The following is a 21,987-nucleotide window of genomic DNA, read 5'->3' on the forward strand; positions in this document are numbered from 1 at the left end:
TAGCCCAGTGCCACCAAGTGGAAAGACAGGCAGGGCTAATGAGGCTATTGACCATAAGAGCAGTGTCTTCTCTTGGACAGCAAAATTATGAATTCTTTCTACCCCATCACCCTGAAGTACCCTTTCTGTAGAAAATGACTTATGTGTCCCGGAAGTGATCCTTCTACCTCTAAAAAGATTTACTCTGTTTTTTCTTGTCACTCTGTATTTTCTTTTGTGACACTTCTGGATCTGTATAAGCAACTTGTCTCTGAGATTGTCTTTGCTGGTGCTAAGGGACTGTTGGTTGGCTGTCTATATTTATGAAGTCATTTCTCAAATCCTGTTAGTGTCATAGATCAAACTTTAAATCCCCAACCCCCTTAGTCACTACTTTAGAAACAGAAAGTACTATCTTTTGCTTTAGGAAGTATAAATTATTTTTAAACTTTTTTTTTTTTTTTTGTGGGGACTTAATGAATGCTGGTGGGTGGAGGTGGGTAGTGACAGGAATAGACGCAGGGACAGAAAAATTCAGCCACAACTTTAATTACTTAATCTCATGTGCCACGCCGTAGTTTTGCTGTTGGTCTATGGAGTCACTGAGTGGGAAATTACACTGATTATGAAACTGGTTTTATTCCGGAAGTGACAGTCATGCAGTACAAGGACACAGCGCTTTTCCCCAGCACAGCTCTCTGTACCACGTTGTATATACTGACATGCAGAGCTTTGTACCTCTCCTTAATAGTAAATGTGATGAAGTAAAGTATAAAGATACTATCCATAAAACACATTCATAGAAAGAGTATATTGAAATTCTTAGTATTTTCCCCATCTGCCAATAGTGATCCTCCTTCCGTCTTATCTCTAATCTTACCCCCAAACAAACACACACACAAACAAACAAACACAAAACAAAAACTCCAAATTCTTCAAAAGAATCAGAGAGTTAGTTATAATGATATGTAGCAACCAGGACAATCTTAGCTGTTGGTCTGTCCCAAAGCCTACAGAAGGTTCTTATTTCATAAGCAGAGATAATTTGTTTCTCTCTGTGTGCCATATGGTTTTGCAACTGCAGAGATCAAACAGATTTGTGGATGTAAACTTCAGTTCTGCACTTAAAATTTTTTTTGCGTCCTGTGGAGATTTTCATAATGTGCTTGAATCACTGATGCCAACCAGGTCTGTTGGAGTCAAGCCTCCCTTGTCAGTTCTGTAAGCAACTATGGATGGTGGTTTTTATTTGCCTTGGACTTTAAAGATGACTTTGGAAAGGAAACTTGGAACGCAAATTGTCAACTGGAATGCAGTGATTATTTGTGTTTTATAAAGACGATGATTAAAACCAGGAACCATTAACATAGAAGAAGAATAATTCCGAGGCTGCCCAGGTGGTCTCTGAAAAGGACTGGAGTTTTCTCTTAATCAGAGAACGTTTAATTACACTAATTTATTTTGAGATTAATTGTTTTGGGGATAGTCTTCAGAATTAAGAGTTTGAGTTTCTTGATTGATATTTTTTAAGGGGTAGGAGAAGAATTTAAGTGTGCCAGTGATTTCCCCTTGTTTTTTCATGATTATATGTGTGCTCTGTCCTGCTGATCACAATGAGTGTAATTTTTAAGATAGTGCTCGGTTTATCTACAATAGATGTGTATTCCCTGGTCCCTTTGTTTTCCAATTATTAAATTTAACAGTGTACCACATCATCTAAACTATCTCCATTTATAGACATATATATATATATATTTAAATAAAATAGCCCCCATAGGTGGGGTAAATCTGGAAGAGCAGGGACTGGAACTCAGCCCTTTCGATGTAAAATTTGACAGATTTTAAGTTTATCTTCTCTGTTTTAGATTTTCTCTCCTATTAGCATGCAGTTACCCCACAATCCTTCACATCTTAGGTAAATTACTCTTCTCTGGGGAAAGCCTCCAGGACTTTCAGACCCAGGTTTCACAGGGTTTTCTGGCCACATCCTTTATGTACTTCTCTGGTACAGCAGCCACCACATTTGTAATAATTAATTCTTTAATTTTGGTTATCCTGGCTCTCCTGCTGTTTATCTGACTCCAAAACACAGGAATTTTTTCTGTCTTGCTTTCTGCTCTACTCCCAGTGCTTGGCTCTTCGTGTATGCTTGGTAAATATTTGTTGAATCAGTGACAGTATAGTTGGTATTACTTAATATGTGTACATATAGCTTTTTCCCTTTTGCTAATTTTTGTAGAAAACATCTTCCAAAATAGCAGTTGTGTCTTTTTAAAAAATGACTACATATCTTCTGCTTGCATGTATTCCAAAAGATCTGATGCCTGGGTATCCAGATGTTATTCTTGGTTTTTGTTTTTTTTTTAACTTCAGCTTGTGAGCGACAGCTATTATTTTGCTATTTTCCAGGCTTATAATTCCAGAACCCACAGCAGGAATAAGCAGACAGTAATGAATTTCTCCATAAACCTTACAATACGTTTCATCTTTGTTGGCACAGAGAACAAGACCTGCGACTTCTTGAAAAGCACAGGATCGTAGAGTGAGAGCTCTCAGAAATCATGTCATCTAACTCTCCCTTATTTTATATCTGATGAAACCAAGGGCACAGGGAGTTTACCTGTCTTTGTCCAAAGTAAAATGACTAGTTGGACTGATTGTTTAGTTTGTGAGTAGGGTTGAGAACCTAGTCATCCGACTCCAAAATGGTAACTCTTTCTGCTATAAAACCTTTGTATTTGGCAGAAAGTAAGTTTTTCTGTTTACCCAAACTTCTTCAGGATATTCATGCATATCAAACATTCATGAATGACTGCTTCATAAATATGTATTTGATACTCCCTCAGGCAGTGGGAATAACAGATATCCAACATTTGATAGCACACAGTACTTTATCATACATAAATCAGGTAGAAGAGACACTCAGATTGATGAATGCAGTGTTTCAAAGGTGCAAAGTGATTTGGCACAAGGCTCTGGAATAGTAAGGTTTCTTCCAGTCATCCCTGTAAGGGATTGAACTTTGAAACAGTTATCCCCCATCAAATAAACCCAGCAATTTATTTGGAGGAGGAAAGTCAGATAAGTTAAGGTCGAATGCCAAAATAAAAGGACTTTGACCTACCAGTGTGCTTCTTCAGCTTCTGCTGTGATGTAGAAACCCTCTGTGAGGCATCTTTCATTAAAACAGCTTGGAAATTGGGATGCCAACTTGAATGCCACACATTTCAACCAGTTAAGCAGAGTTTGGTTTATTTTATGTTGATTTTTAATAATAGACGTTAAAAGGGTCCCATCGTTTTAAAGTACTCAGACATACACATTTACAAGGCGTAGGAGCCAGCGTCCTTTACTTGCTTTCTTTAGGAACACTGATATTCCAGAATACTTGTATTTATATCAGTATTTTAAAATGGACTCCTAAGTAAAGTATAAGAACTTTATATTTTTATGTAAAATTATTTATAATTGTATAAAATAGGAAATCTTTCCAATCAAGAATGATTCTCCAGGGGCCACATCCGAGTGAAACCCCCTTTCTGCCACAGGGACCTTGGCCATTACATCACGGTGGATTCAGGACAGGGTAAACCAGCCACAGTGCCTTCCCCGTCCTCAGCCTTCAGCCTTTAGCAGGAAAATAAGCAGTGGTCACGCCAGACAGGCCAGGCCAGTCCAGACTCAGTCAGGGTGGGACCACCCGACTCAATGAGAAGATGCTCTCCCCTTCCTCTGTTTGCAAGGCTGTAAGGTTTCCTGCTCAAAGCAGTTTGCAGTCATGGTTCCAGGCTTCTGGAAACAGAGCTCACTGATGAAAATGACGCCAACGTGTCTAAGTTTTTCAGAGTGGGCAAAGTGAATAGGAACTGCATTTCCTAAGTGATATTCCAGGCATGTCCTTCAGGCAGTTCTTGTAAAAATACAGTGGACTCAAGAATTCCCCAGGAGTTTGTTTAAAAATGCAGATTCTTGAGCCCTCCCCTAGACTGAGCCAGACTTGCTGGCAGTCCAGGAATCGGGATCTTCAAACAAACATCCCAGATGATTTTAAGACTCCTGGGTGCTGTGGAATTGATGCGCCTGTTCTTCACCTGGCAGCCGAGGAGGTTGGTTTGGATTTAGGCTGGATTTAGGTTTATTGCAGTTCCGTTTAGAAAGGTGCTTCCTGAAGGCCAAATACAGGGTCACATTTATTATGATGAATTATTTGTTCAAAAATGTTTCTTTCCAAAAAATGAGGTTTTGAGGGGTGGCTGGCAGATGTTGTAGGGTCTGTAGCCATGCACCTGCCAGCCCAGGTTCTCCAGGGCAGCTGTTGTTGTCCTCTCTTTGGTTTCCTGCCTGTGGACGCCTTTTCTTTTCACAGCTACCTGGAGGCCAGAATGCTTGGAGAGGAGCCGGCAGTACTAGCCATCGCAATCTCTTTATTTAAAAGTAGAGTCCATCAAGTTCTCTTTGGGTTTTCCTTAGTCACCAATATAGATTATCCCTCTACCCAATTATTTTTCATGTATTGTTTCTTGATGCAAGTTAAGAAATGGAAAGAAGCACTGACGATAGAAAGTGTGACTTTTCCCATGACTTTCTTCTCAGGCCTTACTTACTCTGTCCCTACTACGGTTTCTTGCTAATAGATTTTTCTGTCTTGGAAACACAAAAGCTGAGGCCATGAAGAAAGGCCAGGGTGGAATTTTTCCTAATTATCATACCCTTGCTAGTCTTTCTCTCTCCTAACTGAGTTGATTTACAGAGTTTTTATAGTCCCTATTCTGTTTTCCCTAGCCATCTCTAGGAGGGGACAAATGTGGGAGATAGATGTTTTTTGTTCTGGTCCTTCAATTAAACAGTTGCCTGACATAGGTAATGGGAAGCATCTATTTATAAAGATGTGGGTTTGAGTTTATATAGTAAAAATCCGTATGAGGGGCAGATTAGGGTAGTTGCAGTAATTATTGTGGTAGTGCTACTAACCAGTGATGAAATTAGCAACCACTATGTGTCAAGCAGTGTTTTCAGGGTTTTGACTGTGTTAACTTACTCATTTTTTTTACAAAACTGCAACAAGTAATGTTGACTAGAATCCCCATTTTATAGATGAGGAAACTGGACCACAGAGAGATTAAGTAATTAGCTTAAGGTCGTCAGGGGAAGAGCCAGAATTTGAAACCAGGTAACCCGTACCTAGATAGCGTGCTGTCAACCCCGCTGTCAACTCTGTCCTCTTACCAAATTAGCAGTTTACAGCTCCTGACCCAGAGCTGGACTTTAAAGGGAGAATGGTGGAATTTGAGGGGGGCTGGGTCTGTCTTCCTGGCATATGAACAGGGGCTAGGAGTTGGGAAAGTGCAAAGCCTGTGGAGGAAGTGGTGTTCCTGAGACTCAACTGCAGCTACAAACTGATGAGCTGTTTAGTGAAAGGCGGGAAAGGTAGGTCGGATTGAGAATTGCTGGATGCAGACCGACTGCTACCCGTGTAGCTCCGTGGTCTTCAGATCCTGTGCCAAGAGCTCAACTTTCATCATCAGTTTAGATTGTTTCAAAAGATATGATTTCAGGCATATTGTGAAAATTCGCATTTAAAAATAAACCTTTTACATGATACCATCAACTGTAGTTGATTTTCATTGTAGCCATCATTCATTTAAAAATAAAGTGAGCAAGTGTTTTAATTGGAAACTTATCTTTTGCTGTTAACCTTGAACTCTTTTTGATTCCTCTTCCCCCAAAATTTTTATTCTAATACATGTTCATGTTTCAGAGTCTTTTGTTAAGATTATCATGTCATATTCATATAATAAACATGTATAATAACCTTAAAGTTAAAAATGTCTTAATGCCCGTGTTATCACTTCAAAAGTCATTGTGTGTTATCACTTCAAAAGTCATTGTTAAACATTTCAGTTATTAGTAGAACAGATTTGATTAAAATAATGATTATATTACAGATTCTGATAAGTGGTTAATAAAATTAAAAAGTAAATAAGCATCACTTAAAAACTTCTCTTTTACAAGTATGTGGGTGCTTTTTCCTTCCCATATTCATTTTTCAGTAGATGATAAAAGACTTGGCATCACTTGTATTTTCTGTGTATCTTTTTTATACGTGCAAGTACTGAAAAAACTTATTTTCCAAAGATGAAAAAGGAAGGGGTAATATAGCAAAGACATCCAATTTTTTGGCTATTTTCTGAAATCACATGGCAAAACTCACATAATGATCTGTCATTGAACATTTTTAATGATTGGCTGATGTCTCAAAGATTGGATCCTCTAATTTTGTTTGAAGCAATCTGACTTGCAAAGGCATTTGTTTTGCTTTTTAGATGCTTTTATTTCTTATACTTTTCTTTCTACCAGGACCACTGTGTATCCTGTGGTTCTCATCTCTGGTGTCTTGGAGGTTTTATGCCCCTGGTGAGACGTGGGTGTGGCCGAGAAGGGCACTCACTTGAGGAAGTGAGAAAAGGGTGACATTCTCAGGCATGTCATTGTTAGGAAAGCAGGCAGAAGGAAGTTGAAGACGGAGAAATTTTTTTCTTTTAGAACACTTTTCATATATCCTACAGGGTACACATAACCCCGTTTAAAGTCCATTGCTGTAGGATGTATGTACCAGTGAGATTTTAAGTTTTAGATTTCCCCAGCTCTGTGTGTTCGAGAATTCAGTTTTAGCTTCTACAAGCGTAGCTTGGGGGCTTATGTACATCCAGACTTACACAGGAAACGGATTTTTAAACCAAAATGCTATTTTCAGAATGAAAATAAGCCAGAGAATCCAGCTTATGTTTAGATTAAGAAGATGATTTGTGGGGTCAGTTAGATGACCTTTAGGAGGAGGCGGGCAGAAGACTGGTCTGGCAGCTCGGGGGCGGGGGTTGATGGGAATGACTGCCACCATGGGCTTTCTCGTCCTTATTTAGTTCCACGAAACCTTAATTCCCTGTGAACTTACTCTTTGGCTTAGTTCTAGTTAGTTCTTTGAATTAGTTAGAAGGAATAATTAAAATATATACATGTCTCTTAGGCATTCTAAATGAATACATAAATATACTCCATTCTCCAGTATCCTGAGGAAAGATCTTTTTTTTTTCTTTAAATATTGGTCCACTATTGGAATTCTGAGTGGTTTCTCGTGCATTAGCCTCAACCTGATATGTCATCCATTTAAAAAGTGGAGCAAGAATGTGAAACTCTGTGATCTGAGGTTAGAATCTTTCCAGATTAAAATTATATTTTCTTCCATTCTTAAGTCGTCTTTCCACAGTTGGTCTGGCAAATACTAATTTAGGTGCTCCCTTTCATTGAGTGTTTGCAAAGCATTTGCTTTAGTTTTACTCATTTCATTTGTTCACCAGACAATAAATTACACAATTACGATTATAAGTGCAAATAGCCACCCACCCTCCCACCCCCAAACCCCCACAGACTAGGGAATAAATGAAATGTCTTGTACTAAGTGCATTATTATGGGAGAGGTACATAGTAGCTGTGCGCATGTACTATTTGAAGGGTATCACCTGTGTATTTTATAGAGGGAGAGTAGGTACCCTTATCAGAGTGAGGGAAGTAAAATCAGTTAAGAGTTTACAGTATATATAATTAGCTTTGTTTTACTGAAGTCTGTTTTATGGAGAGTTTGTCCAATAAATAAGAATCTTTCATTGGTTTTCTTTTCTATTGCATGTAATATCAGCTATTGTGAATGTATTTTATTCATATAATGCATTTTTGGTGTTCAGTAATTTTTGAAATGAGCTTGAAGGAAGGACAGTTGCTTGAATGTAGAACTTGGTTTTTCTGACTGTGGTAGAAGCTTTCCTTTGTCAGAAAGGAGTAGCGAAATTTGTAACAACTTGTATTGGTTTATATTCTTCCAGGATATGAATTTTCTTAAATAATAGGGAACAGAGGTCTTTAAAAAATTGTTAACTGACATTTTTTTTTTTTCCAAAGGTGAAATGAAAGCAGTACTGTACAGGAAATTAAATTTTGGAGTAAGGAAGTGAAATTGGTCTGATTGAAATCATTAATGTCCCTTTAATGAGGGGTTGTATGAAAAATGTTAGGCAGAAAGTGTGATGCCAGTTAAAAATCATAAATGTGAAATTTATTTCGTTTGAACAAACAGTATTAGAACTGAAGAGAGAGGAAAAGGAACATTTTTATGTGGGAGAAATTAGTTGTCATTCTCGAGGGTTATGGCAAGCTGCTGGACCATTACAATTGATTTACTTTCCTCCAAAGAGAAACACTTGATTCAGAGATTTGTGATATTAGTTTGTAAGATTTTCCACAAGTTAGAATTTAGTATTCTGGAGACATTTTCTTTTGCCAGCAGTGTTGTGAGTGTCTATATTTGCGTGTTACAAGTTTAAAAAATACTACTTGTTTCCTGTCTTCCAGAGTTAGGAAAGCATTTGTCGTAGTTCTGAAAACTTGGTTACATATTCAAGCTCCTGTTTGTTTCCTGTCTTCTAGATCTGTCAGATAAGAGTGTTTAAAAGGTCAAGTAATTTAACCAGCTTCATTGAGAAAGTCCCAGTGAACCCTAGCATTAATATTTGGAGTAGAATTTTTGATCAGAGGCAAGGGATCAACTTCACTTCCCTAGGGTGGCAAGAAAAAGAGCAGAATCCCATATAGCATAGTTCATGCTAAGCGCAGTGGCGGGTCCTAGTAGGTGCTTGGCATGTGTTGTTGAGTGAGTGTTGTGCGTGAATTGAGACCAGCTGGAGTGGGTGAGCTCCATGAGTAGAGGAATTCTCTAGTAGAGGACTCCCATTTTTTTCAGGGCACCTAACACCGTGCCTGGCATAGGGTGCTCAGCCACCCTTTGTTGTGAATGAGGTATGTTCAGGCACAGGGACTGCCCCCTCCTTATGGATGTGAATATAAGCTTAGCCAAAATGACAGTTCTCTCTCTCTCTCTCTCTCAATGAAACTTTTCTACAGAGTTACACTTAGTGTTGATAATTGAGGGCTTTTTTAAGTGGCATTTAAAACTACTCTGAGATTTTTTTATCCATAAAACAAGGATTTACTTCTGGATTCTGACCTCTGGTGGTGAAGAAATAACACCCATTATTCATAATAAAAGGTCAGATTCTCAGATTTTCTGTGGTACTTTCTGGATGTCCAATACAAAGGAGGTCTTTATTAGAATATTTTTGTGTGTGTTTTTCAAATTTCGTTTTTTTTAAAAAAACTTTATTTTTCAGCTTGCAGCTTTTTAGTAAACCTATAATAACCTTTAAGATATACCTTTTTTTAAAATGAGGCTTATTACTGAAACTGGTTTTGTCTTTGGGATCTTGCCAGGTGAGAAAAGGTAGGTTCTATGTGAGTTTTTTTTTTTTTTTTTTTTTTTTATATCTAATGCAATCTTGCATTTGACTTCTTCAACTTTCTATTAAAACTATAAAGTAAATTTAAGGTGTATGTGGATAACAATTGAACTGCCACTCAATATACACATTAGTATATTACTTGTGAAGAGTGCCATGGTAGGCTGTTTTGGGTCCTTAAAAACAAAAGCTTCCCAGAAACTCAAAGCTTTGTCTTAATGTTGCACCAGGTAGGTACTGGGCTGGTAGTTTCTGTTGTCATCGCTTTCACTCTTAGAGCCTCTCTTTTCTTCCTTTTAACCTGGTAAGAACTGGAGTGGGAGCTGGCCTTAACAGCTGGAGTGTAGCTGCTAGCGGTGCTGGAGGTAAGAAGTGGTTGCAATGTCAAGGTTGCTTTGCTTCATATGAGTGATGTGGGCCTTCATTAAAAAACATTTCTTTTCTGTTTTTGGAGTTTGGTAGCTTAGAAAATGAAAAGGATATTTTTTTTTTTTTTTAAGGGCAGCACTTGCTACCTGGCATCTGAACTCCACCTTGGATCTTCTGGGTGGTCTTCTGCAACTTGCTTAACCTTATTTTTCCTGTGTTAAATAGGATTAACAATGCTTCCTCTTCTAGAGTGTTGTAAGAAGGCTCTGATATGACTGTAAAGTTCTTTGCAAATAAGACTTCAAGTAATAAAGAAAACTCTTAAAATATCTTTGCTTCTGTTGCTTACTATGTGCCTACAGTATGCTTCTGAGAATTGATCAGAGTTCTGTAAAAGGAAAGTGGTTACAGTGTGTCAGGAAAAAAAAAAGAGAAATAAGTAATCCATAAACTTTACAGTCAGAAGGGGATCTGGGTGGGCGGGTCTGGTGACTTGGCAACTGAGAGAGGAAAGCAAGTGTAATTGTTGATTTTATCAGAGCAGGTTTGTGTGTTTGTATGTGCACACAGGGGGATGGGGATCAAATATAGACTTAACAATGAACAATTTCAGGAGGTTACCAGCGTCTACTGCTACATAAATCCTAGGCAATGCTACCCTGTCTACAGGGCGTGGTATTGATGCGCAATTTAAAAAAAATCAACTTATGTCAAAATAGAGGTTGTAATAAACAAATACGTGGTTTGCTTCCTGTCATAGAATTTATGTTTCGGGAACTCTAGGTAAGTAATTTGTATTATCACTGGGAGTTTATGAAAAATTGACTTTAGTATAATTAACTCTGTGTTGAATATTGAAATCAGAAACTGTGTCATCTTGGTCACTAAGCAAGTTTATTTCTGTCTGATTTTGGAGATATAGAACTTTCAGCTTTGAAGGTTGCTTTGGGGTTTTTTTTTTTTTAATTGAAACGTCACGGGAAAGGCTCATTCTTAAATTCATGACAATTCATGACCAATCTGGAGAATTGATAGGACCCAAATTAGATCCCTTTAATTGGAAGATATTTCTTCTGGACTTTTTCCAGGGAATGAAGTTCCATGTAATAATTTACCAAAAGAGAATTGAAAAAGGAAATCTCACTTTGGGGGGCAGGAGGCTGAGCAGGCTAGGTGGGCAGAATGCTTTCAAAGCAGTCTTTGCTTTGTAGAATACATTGGTTTAAAGAGTTGGCATGGGCCATAAAAAGAAGCTCAGTCGGTTATCAAGTATGGGAGTACCTAAGAAATTAGACCAGGCATGTTGGGGAGCCTGAAAATACACTCAAGGATCAGGGAGGTACCTCTTTGCCCTCATGTTTGCTGGCTGCTAAAGCCATTTGGAAATTTTAGCTAAGATGTTGATTTATGTTTCTTTACCTGTTAAATTTTCGTGAGTTTTTTTGTTTCCTCAACAGTATCAGTCATTTAGAGGAGACTTTTAAACATACCATACAAACTTTAACATATTAGATAAATGATATATGTAAAAGTATGTGTGGTTAAAAAGATGGCACCCACAGGAAGAAATCTAAGTGGAAGAAGAGAGGGAGTTATGTAATATGAAGCTGGTTAAACACACATCTCTGATTTAGGAAGGGCTGTATATCTAGGTCCTTTTTTTTTTTTTAACTTCCGCTTGGGTACCTCATTATTTATAAGCCACCTCCCTCTTAAAGTGTTTTGAGCTTTTGGGGCAAATAAGAGTAGTGAAACTTGAAATAGTTAGTTGGCAATTTGTTATCAGCCCTGATACATGGGATTGGAACTATTGTCTAAAGTGGAATCGTGAGGTTTTGAATTGTAGGTGAGATTTCAATGCATGCTTCGTGGTCCCATTACTCCAAGTGGTTTGGAGTTGGTGAGATTGGGAGCAAGTCCTTGGTTACCAGTGCTGTAGCTCACTGGTCAGCTCTGGGATTCCTGTTGTGATCAACATTCAGTTGTATGAAATCCCCAGGGGTGGGGAGGGCGGGGGAGTAGGAATTCCCTAACTTGGTTGTATTAGCAACATTCTGGAGGCAGAATTCCTATATTCTAGAAAGAGAGACAAAGTCACATTGGAAAGATCGCTGGGCATCTTTGGGGAGCAAGAGTGAGAAGAAGCTTCCATGTACTTATGTTTCTGTGTGCGTGGGATTTGAAGGTCTGAATAGTGGTCTTACCGCTTTTCTCAAACCAGCCAAAGTGAATTTGGTAGTCTTGGCCGTACTTTGTAACGGTTAAAAGTACAGTAGTACCTCGGTTTTCAAACGTCTCTGTTGACGAACATTTCGGTTTACGAATGCCATAAACCCAGAAGTAAACGCTTCAGTTTTTGAACATGCCTGGGAAGTCGAACACATCACGCGGCTTCCGCTGAGTGCAAGATCCTGAGGCCTAGCCGTTGGCTGTTTTTGAACGTTTCAGATCTCGAATGGTCTTCTGGAACAGATTACGTTAGAAAACCGAGGTACCACTGCATGTTGCGTGGAGCCAGACCGTTTCAGTTCGAATCTCCGGTGTTCTGCCAGTCACCTGTGTGACCTTTGTTCAGTAACTGCTCTTTCCTTACTTTCCTCATCTTCAAAATGGGGATTATAAAATATTTAAAGAGTTATTATACAGATTAAACAATATATGTCAAATATATGTAATACTGTGTATGCTTAGAACAATTGCTGGCACAGAGTGAGTGACATACTTGTTAGCTATTATTGTTATTATCCCTACTACAATTAATTACCTGGGATTCTTTAGAGTTAGTCATTGTTACTATTATAAACCATATTGAGTTGGTAACAGAGATGATATTTCTTTGTAGAGAAAGTAAAGCCCGTTGTCAGTTTTATCTTTGAGTCCAGTGTTTTGGTCCACGCACGTTAGAGTTGTTTGCCTTCTTTCTTTTCTGACGTTTCCAAGGAACCTCCCATAATTTCTTGGTGATTTGAGTGGTTTAGGCCTTGTCGAAGAAAGGTAATATTCAGAACACTCTGTTAAATTGTATTATTTTTTGTTAACGTCTGTGAGTAAAATGAGTGTGCTGGTCAGTGTGAGCAGATTGACATTCCCGACAGATACTATTGTCCAAGGATAACTTTCAGAGACATTCAGGTGAATAGTTAACCCCTTTGCATTGCGTTCTGCCCTTTGCTCAGCCTGCTGCTTGGAGCGCTCAGGAAACATTACACCTGGGACAGAGATTGGCCCATTTCAAATGGATGTTAGGGCAATATCACATGATTAGGGCAAGCATATTGTTCCTTTCGTTTTTCCAACCGTTAATTATTACAATTAAAATCCATTTATTGTAAATACACCAATGAGATATCAAATCTAATCTGCATGTAGCACCCCTCTGGATGATTTACACTTTATTTACTATTTTTCAAACTTCAGATGCTGATGATGGCTTTCTAGGAAACAAAAACACATGGGCAGCCAACGGACTCGGTTGGTTAGAGTGCAGTGCTCATAACACCAGGGTTGCTGGTTCGATTCCCACATGGGCCAGTGGAGCTGCGCCGTCCACAACTAGATTGAAAACAACGACTTGACTTGGAGCTGATGGGTCCTGGAAAAACACACTGTTCTCCAATATTCCCCAATAAAAACAAAGCAAAACAAAACAAAACAAAAACATCTTCCCTGGGGAGGAGGAACTCTTGGCTAATCTTGGGCTGTACCAGTTAGATGCCATAAGAGCAATCATAAATGGATGTCCTAGAACGAGAGGGGAGTGAAGACTAATGAGATAGACGGTCCTGTTAGATAAATGCTGTCCTATATGGTAGGCGCTAACCCCACGTGACTACTGAGCACGTGAAATGTGGCTAGACTCAAGGGCTGATTTTACATTTTATGTAATTTAAATTTAAATCAGACTTGATTCAATTATTGGAAACTTATACATATATTTAAAACAACTTGGGTATGTAAATTTTTTGAACTCTAGATACTTGTCAAATAATTCTAATAGTAAAAATTTAGCATCTTAATTGAGATGTGCTATAGATGTAAAATATACACTAGATTCTAAGGACTTGGTATGAATATAGAATATAAAATATGTCAATCTTTGTATATTAATTACATTGGAAATATTTTAGATTTATTAGGTTGATAAAATATAATATTAATTTCACCAGTATCTTTACTTTTTAAAAAAATATGGCTACAAGAACACTTTAAATTACATGTGTAGTTTGTGTTCTATTTCTGCTGGGTAGCATTGTGCTAGGCTGTCATTCCACAATCTATGTCTTTGGAAGCTTTTTGATACACTCCTGTGTTCCTGTGTGTTGTGTATTGGGGGACCATCTTCTGGAAGATTTCTGGACAAATAAAAATCATCTGGAAATAAGACAACTGCTTAATATTTATTGAATATGAAAAACAAACCTCAATCCTGTCCTTTTTATAATTTTAAATGAGTGTTTTATAAGTGGATTTGCTGCCGAGGTTGATTTATATCTAATAGGGTTAAAGAGACATGACTGAAATAGGAGACTGTTAGTAAGATTTTATGTGTAGATAAAATACTCCTATAGTATATTCCCTTTTTTTGGACACACACACACACACACACACACACACACACACACACACACACACTTCACCCTTCCGACAGTTTCCAAGTGTATAGTCCAGTTTGCCAACCGCATGCACATTGTTGTGTAACAGATCCCAGAACCCTCTCCAGCCGCATCCTACGGGACTGGAACCCTGCACCCACCTCACAGTAACTCCCTGTCTCCTACTCCCTCCAGCCCTTGGCAACTGCCATTTTATTTCCTGTTTCCATTAGTATGACTAGATACCTCAAGGAATCAAGCAGTATTTGTCTTTCTGTGACTGGCTTATTTCACTTACAATGAACCCAAGTTTCACCCATGTTATAAAACATTGATAGGATTTCCTTCCTTTTAAAGGATGAATAATTCCATTGTATCCATATGCCCCCCCCCTTTTTTTTAATCCATTCTTCTATCCTTCGGCATTCAGGTTGCTTCTACCTCTCCGCTATTGTGAATCATGCTGCAATGAACATGGGTGTGCAGATATCTCTTTTTGAGATCCTGTTTTCAATTCTTTTAGATGTATACCCAAAGTGGGATTGCTGAATCAATGATAGATCTATTTTAAATTTTTTGAGGAACTGTTTTCCATACTGGCTGCACCCCACAAACAGTGAACAAGGGTTCTAATTTCTCCATATCCTTGCTGACATGTATTATTTTCTTTTTTTCTGATAGCGGCCATTCTGCTAGGTGTAAGATTATGGCTCATTGTGGTTTTGATGTAGATTTTTCCTGTTGAGCAACTTTTCAGTGTACTTGTTGAACATTTGCATATATCTTCATTGGAGAAATGTCTATTCAAATTCTTTGCCCATTTTTAATTGGGTTATTTGGTTGTTTTTTAACTGAGTTACAGGAGTCTTTAAAAAATGAATTCTGGATATGAACCTTTTATCAGATACATGGTTTGCGAATAGTTTTTTCCATTCCATTGGTTGCCTTTTCATTTTGTTGATTGTTTCCTTTGCTGTGAAGAAGTGTTAAAATTTGATATTGTCACATCTGTCCAGTTTTTGTTTTGTTGCCTATGCGTTTGGTATTGCATCAAAGAAATCCTTGCCAAATTCAGTGCCCTGAGACTTCTCCCCTATGTTTTCTTCTAGGTGTTTAATAGTTTCAGATCTTACATTTAAGTCTTTACTCCATTTAGAGTTAACTTTTATATGTGATGTTTCTTTTGCATTTGGATATCTAGGTTTCCCAGTACCATTTGTTGCAGAGACTATCCTTTCCCCTGTGTGGTCTTGACACTCTTGTCAAAGATCATTTGACCATATACCTGAAGGTTTTTTCTGGACTCTGTTCTGTTCCATTGGTTTGTATGTCTGTCTTTAAGCCTATACCAAACACTTTTGATTACTCTTTTGTACCAATTTTTAAAAAGCACTGGTTTCATTCATCTTTTTAAGGATCTGACTAGGGTTGTTTAGAAAACTCTATTGACAAAGCCTTCTCTAATTCTTTATAGTTTATAACTTTTTGCATTTCTGTATCCAATATCTCTTTCTCAGAGGTGTAAGGGAATTTCTTCTCAAGAATGTTTGGAACAACTGGGGTATGTGAATCTACTTTGTCAAGGGGGCGAGGGGATGGCAGATGATGTGAATTTAGTTAGGAACGTTTGCCTGCTCAGGTATTCCTGATCTGCAGATGGAGGTAGAAAGGCAAGGAGGGGGTTGGGATTGTTTAATACCGCTCTAGAAACAAAGGTAAGGTAAGACGGAAGCCAGATTGCCTGGGTTTAAATCTCAGCTATACCACTTAAGTACTTAGCTGTAAATTCTGGGCAAGTAATTTCACTTCTCTGTTTTAGTTTCCTCATCTCTAAAATGAAGTTAATGTTAGAAGCCACCTCACAAGAATGTTCTGAGGGATAAGTGAATTAAAAACAGAGCCTGGCACGTATTAAATGCTGTATAAGGGTGTGTGTTTATTACTTTAAATATTCAAAGTAAAAACTAAAACATTAGCTAAATTCTTGGGTTCTGAGAAGGCCAACCTTTCTGGTTCCATCAGAAATAATGAGCAAATGGGGCACACATTATTTCTGTCCTGAAGAACTCTTACCACCCAGTTGGAGTAATAGGAGATTATACATTGATAGGTCAGGGGAGGTTTCCAAGCCTTTTAATGATTATACGAACATTGCATTTATATTAAGGGATATTATAAATGCTGCCATGTAGTTTATCATTTGTCTTCTGGCTTGCAATTAGTTTTTTTAAATGTATGTATAAAACTAGGGTAAGATGAAGATTAATGCATTTGAACAGCATAAACCAGGATGACGCTTTGATATTGGAGTGCTTATAATATGCCGTGACTGTCAAATAAATTCTGCAACTTAGACTTTATTTTCTCATTGCAATAAATCATCTGAAAGATCTGAAGTTTATACATTTAGTGGTTAGTGCTTTTAAATTTCATCTTCTTGGTGCTTTAATTACATTTAACTTTTATAACTTGTGTTGCTTTATATTTGAATTATGCCAATATTTGAAAAATAAACATGAAATTCACATTGGAACCTAGGATTTGTTTGAGATGTATATATATTCAGTGGCAGGACTCCCCTGCCTCCAGCCCCCTTTAAAAGCTATAGATGAATAATAAAAAAAAAAAATCTCAAGTGTTCTTTTCTTAGGAAAATCATGCCTTAGAACTTAGGATTTAAGATGTTTGTGAATGATGCGATGTTCATCTCTAGGGAAGTAAGCACATTCTTCAGATAAGAAAGTGTATCTAAAATATATGTTCTTGTACAAAAGGAATGTCACACATAGTTTCTTCCTCTATGCTGTATACTTCTCTAACATGTTAAAAATCACCCCGCCCTCACTCCAGACAAATGGAATATTTGCACTTTTGCAGCATACGCCTCTGAAATCAAGGGAGACACACCTGTGTACAGTGCCAGTCTTCTGTTGAGTCTTAGCAATTTCTTGCCCAGCTGTAATAACACTGAGTGCTTCACTGTTTTTTCCAAGCCATTTTGGAATGCAGTATTTTTAATATCTGCAATTAAGTGAAAGGTAAGTGTACGTAAATGCATATGTCGAACACCTCATATATGGCCTTAAATAATTGGCTACTTAGTGGCTTCCCATCTATAGCTTTACAGCTGGCCATGCAGGATGGCCAGGCTCGTGGATGTTTGTGTGGCTGAAACCCCGGTTGTAAGTGAAGAACCAGATGGTTGTTCTTCATTGGGCTGCCGATCTTAGATGTTCTACAAAGCTGCTCCTGTCTATAAATGTAGCGTTTACATTTTCTGCACAGTATGTGCCTGTTGGCCGTGTTTTTGTTTTTCTAGTTAAACAGCCACTACCTGCAGGAGGAGTCATATACCCAAGCCCAGAAGAAAGAACCTTGTCTGGATAGTTTACAATAATTTTGTAATTAAAAAAACCCAAAAAAACACACAGTTGATTTTATTAAACAACACAAAACAGGTCCACCTAGAAAACATTACCCTTCAGGAAGACTCATCAGCATTCAAGAGCAAATTTAAATTGGAGGTGCTTTCATTAAAATGTTGTGCAAGCAGGAAGTAGGGTTTCGCTGTCTTGCCTGTGGTATTACCCTCCCCTTTACTCCGCTTTTTCTTCTAAGCTAGCTGTGGCTCCCGTGGCTCAGTAGACTGTTTCAAAAGAACCATAGGGATAGAGGATTTTCAGTTTATCACCTAGCACAGTGGTTTTTTTAATGAAATTCTCATGGTTAAGGGGGTTGGGAGAAAGGGTTGGATAAACACAGTGTATCCTTTCTGCCCAAGTGATAGCCATCAAACTTGAGAGTCAGAAATGTCTTTTTCATGATGAAATGCTTTCTTCCTTTATCAGTGTCTGTGCTGCCTAAACCTGGGACACTTGCGTATTCCCCAGGACATGGCATGAACCACAAGTGTGAACTCTGCCCCAGCTGTAGGAGAGATACTACAGAGGCGTTTTCCAGTCTCTGTTCTGCTATGCATTTATCCACTGTTGTTCAGTTAAAAAAAAAGATACTAGTAGTATATTGCTCTTTACATGGCTGAATTAATGACAAAGCACAGATTTCTGTCTCTTTGATTTTTTTTCTAATGGATTGATTGGCTCTTTGCCTGCTTGACTACATTAAGAAAAAAAAAATCCGCCTTTAAAAATTTCAGTCAGAAATCTACCTGTGATGGACTTTTAAAAGCTGTTTTATATTTAATAAGTGCAGGAGGTCCTTGGAAGTTTGAGGCATTTTCCCCTCTGTACCACAGCACCCTGTTTAGTAATAGAAACACACAGGCCTGTCTGCCTGCCTCTCGATGGAGTCTCCTTGGGCCTCATGTATACCTTGCTCAGATTTTTCTAGCTGGGCTATGGAGGGGCATCCTCCCACTTCTGTTGGTTTTTAACACTTGCCAGTGGCAACCAGTTTTGAGCACATGGCAGTGTCTTTGAGATGGGGAAGGTGTAGGAGTGGAGAGGATCAGCTAATCTGGCCTCCTGGACTGGACTGAAGGTTGCAGGAGCACCTCTGCTGGAGCCTGCTGCTGTGCCACCCTTCGGTACCTATGGCAATCCGAAATGTACTTCTTGCAGTCTCTTCCTGCAGAGTAAATGCGGTTTTCTTTCAGTAACTATTTTGTCTCTCATTACTCACATATTTTATGATGGATTTTTGTGGATGTGCATTTCCTTCCTCCTCTTGGTTTCTATTAAAAATACGTTGTGTCTAAAAAAACATCGCAGCCTCTGGCCTCCTTGGCACCGGAGCGTGCGGGCGTAGATCTGATTAACTGCTGCTGCTGAGTATCTTTCCTCATGTTTCTGTGGCTGCGAAAGAGGTAGTATGTGTATTTCGGAATACGCATTCTTGTTTGCGTGCACCATGATTAGTGTCTGGTTTTCACTTTTTCTTTTTTCCCTAGTTTTGTGAGTGCTTGCAGGTTGAGTACGCTTATTGAGAGGGCCCTTCAGAAAACTGTGTATGTTTAATTCACACACTCATTTTTCTGTTCATCCAGATAGGATAATGCAGAGCAAAAATAAAGGGCAATGCTATCAAAGCTCAGAACTTTTCACATAATTTTCTCAATTCATAACTAATTTTAATCTTGACATTATTTGAAAGGATCTGTTTAGTAGTTTACATATAGGACTAGAGCAGAAACACAGGATCGCTATTTCAATTGGACCTTTCCCCAACTTTTTCAGAGGTTAGAAAACTCTAAAGATGGGTCCATCTAAATGAGATTTTTTTTCTCCCAGCATTGCCATTCCTACTTGCCTTACTTGGAGCGATTTTTACACAGTAGCAAATTTCCAAAGACATGCTTTAAAACATTTTCACAAATGCGCTCACTAAATATTTCTTCTTGAAAAACTACACTTTGTGTAGTAACTGTTGAATAGAGCTATTAAGATGACTTTTCTTAGATATTCTAATGACCTAAGACAAATTCATGGAATAAGTTGAAAACGTTGAACCAAATTATGTAACGTATACTGCAACTGTGTTAATTTTTCACATATGTGAACATATATGTTTCCTGTGAATCAGTAGTTTATACAGAGTGTTAAACAGATAGGGCCTTATTGGGAATATGAAAGGAGACAGCAAACCTCTAAATTTTTAAAAATTTGTTTTTAATTACTGTTTTGTATATTTTATATTTTGAAAATGACAGGGAATCAACAATTTCTTAGTCTGATGTAAAATGCAATTATACATTTATTGGCATACTTCCTGTCTTAGAGATTGGTTGAAATTAGTATTCCTAGTGCAAGTGAGAAAAACGAGTAAGTTTAGGGAAAGATAAATGAGAAGTGAAACTTGCTTCTCAGTGAGGAGGCGATATAGAATTAGAGTGGCTACCAGCATGGTGAAATCCCAATTAAGTACTTGACAATGAATTAAAATGAGAACAAGCAATGCTTTAAAAAAGATAAGAAAACGGATGAATACAAAGTTGAAAGGAAAACAATGTATCTGAAAAAACAACTGTGTAATGGATAGAGGGGGAGAAAGCAAGGGTAGTGCATCATGCGGAAACCGACAGGCAAAACTAGATTATTCTTGAGTTTTTCTTTTTGGGGGGCAGCAAGCAGTGTAGAAGACCATAGATAGATATATTAAAATACACTGGAGTGAAAAGATGTATGATGTAAATAAAAGAAATAATCTATAATTCATTCAAAACGTATACAGAATTTACGAAGAACTTCTTGATCGTGGCCAATGGGATACTAGTTTATACTCAGTGATTGTTTTTATGAGGATGTTTACCAGAGATCTGGACATAAAATATGTGTAAATTTCTGAAGAACGTTTTTTAGATTTTGAAAGAAAGTTTTTGGATAAATTCCCCTTTATGTCACCTAGAACTGACACCTTAACCTCTATGTCTTGGCTGATTTAAGCTCTGAAAAATTTGATAGGTGAGTTAAGGGACCTTTCAAAGTCCCTGAGAGACCTTGGAAAATGCATTTTTCACTGGGCATACATTTTGCCTTTTATTGTATAAAAATAAAAATGCATATCTCAAATCAAAAGTTTAGTGACTCTGACTTACAGTTTTTATATGAAAACGTGTTCCAGCCTTGGTAAGTTTTTATCATCTACTGAGAAGTAAGGGTAACAATGAAGATCCAGCCTTCTTGATCGGATCCTCGTTTGCTTGTGAAATCTGTATATTGAGATACTGCCAACTTTGTGGTCATTTATCATACTGATCAACAAAATAAAACAGGATATTTCCAAGCAAAGTTAAAGGTTAACAGTATATGCCCAACCTTTGTCATATATAGGTTTCTTTTTGTCTAACAAGAAGCATATTTAGAAATAGAATTGGCTGACTTGCGAGTTTCCTTTATGTTTCTCTGTAGTGGCGGTGGTAAAAAACCCTAGGTAGATGGGTGAAAGAGTGGTCCCAGAAAAAAAGGAAGAGAAATAAGACATGAAAATAAAATTCTCAGTTTGGATAATCAGACTGGGTGATTGAGACCTGGATTTATCATCTTTGAATCTGTCATTTCCATGCCTTACCAGTACTCAGCATAAAAATAAAATTATGAAACAGTAAGCATAATTATAAGATGGTTTTAATGTGACAAAAAGATTTCTACGAGCTACTTGTTTTAAGTAAGCATTGCTTGATACTGTTAGCAGCATTAACTAAATGAACCAACTCTGGGTTTCTTGTGATGAAACTAGACATTTATTTTGTATTTTGTACTCTTTTTTTTTTTTTGGCCATTCTCACATATTCTGAGTTGGCTAAAAGTTATGGAAGTAAATTTTTAGAACTTCTGATCTCAATGTATTTTCCAGTTAAGCACATGATTATTAAAGGGATCGTTTCTCTTTAAGAGAAAAAAATGGTTGCATTAAATTGGTTATAAAAACAAAACAAACAAAAAAGCCTTTCCCTGTACAGTTAAGGTCTCCGTCCAACTTTTTTCTTTTCTGCTAGAGATGGTGGTTTTTTACCCTTGGTTGCACATTTGAATCACCTGAGTTTAAAAAAAAAAAAAAAAAAGCAAAGGAAAAACCCCCAAATGTTGGCGGCACACCCAGCTTCTCATTTTAGTGCGTCCAGTGGGGCCCTGGCATCAGTAGTTGTAAAATGTTCCCAGGTGAGTTAATGTTTAGCCAGCCGTGATAACCTGTGCCAGATGCATATTACTAATGAACATCTGTAGTATGACACTGGCAGTCTTTTT

At 37.8% G+C, this 21,987-nt stretch overlaps 1 protein-coding gene across 2 annotated transcripts in view; it reads left to right on the top strand.

Moving 5' to 3' along the window:
- The window catches only part of MLLT3 (MLLT3 super elongation complex subunit), a 256,534-nt gene that overhangs the window by 49,232 nt on the left and 185,315 nt on the right, over nt 1-21,987 (top strand). The gene's annotated exons all lie outside the window — the stretch shown is intronic.

This window comes from Rhinolophus ferrumequinum, chromosome 12 (assembly GCF_004115265.2).
Source record: "Rhinolophus ferrumequinum isolate MPI-CBG mRhiFer1 chromosome 12, mRhiFer1_v1.p, whole genome shotgun sequence".
NCBI classification, from domain to species: Eukaryota; Metazoa; Chordata; class Mammalia; order Chiroptera; family Rhinolophidae; genus Rhinolophus; species Rhinolophus ferrumequinum.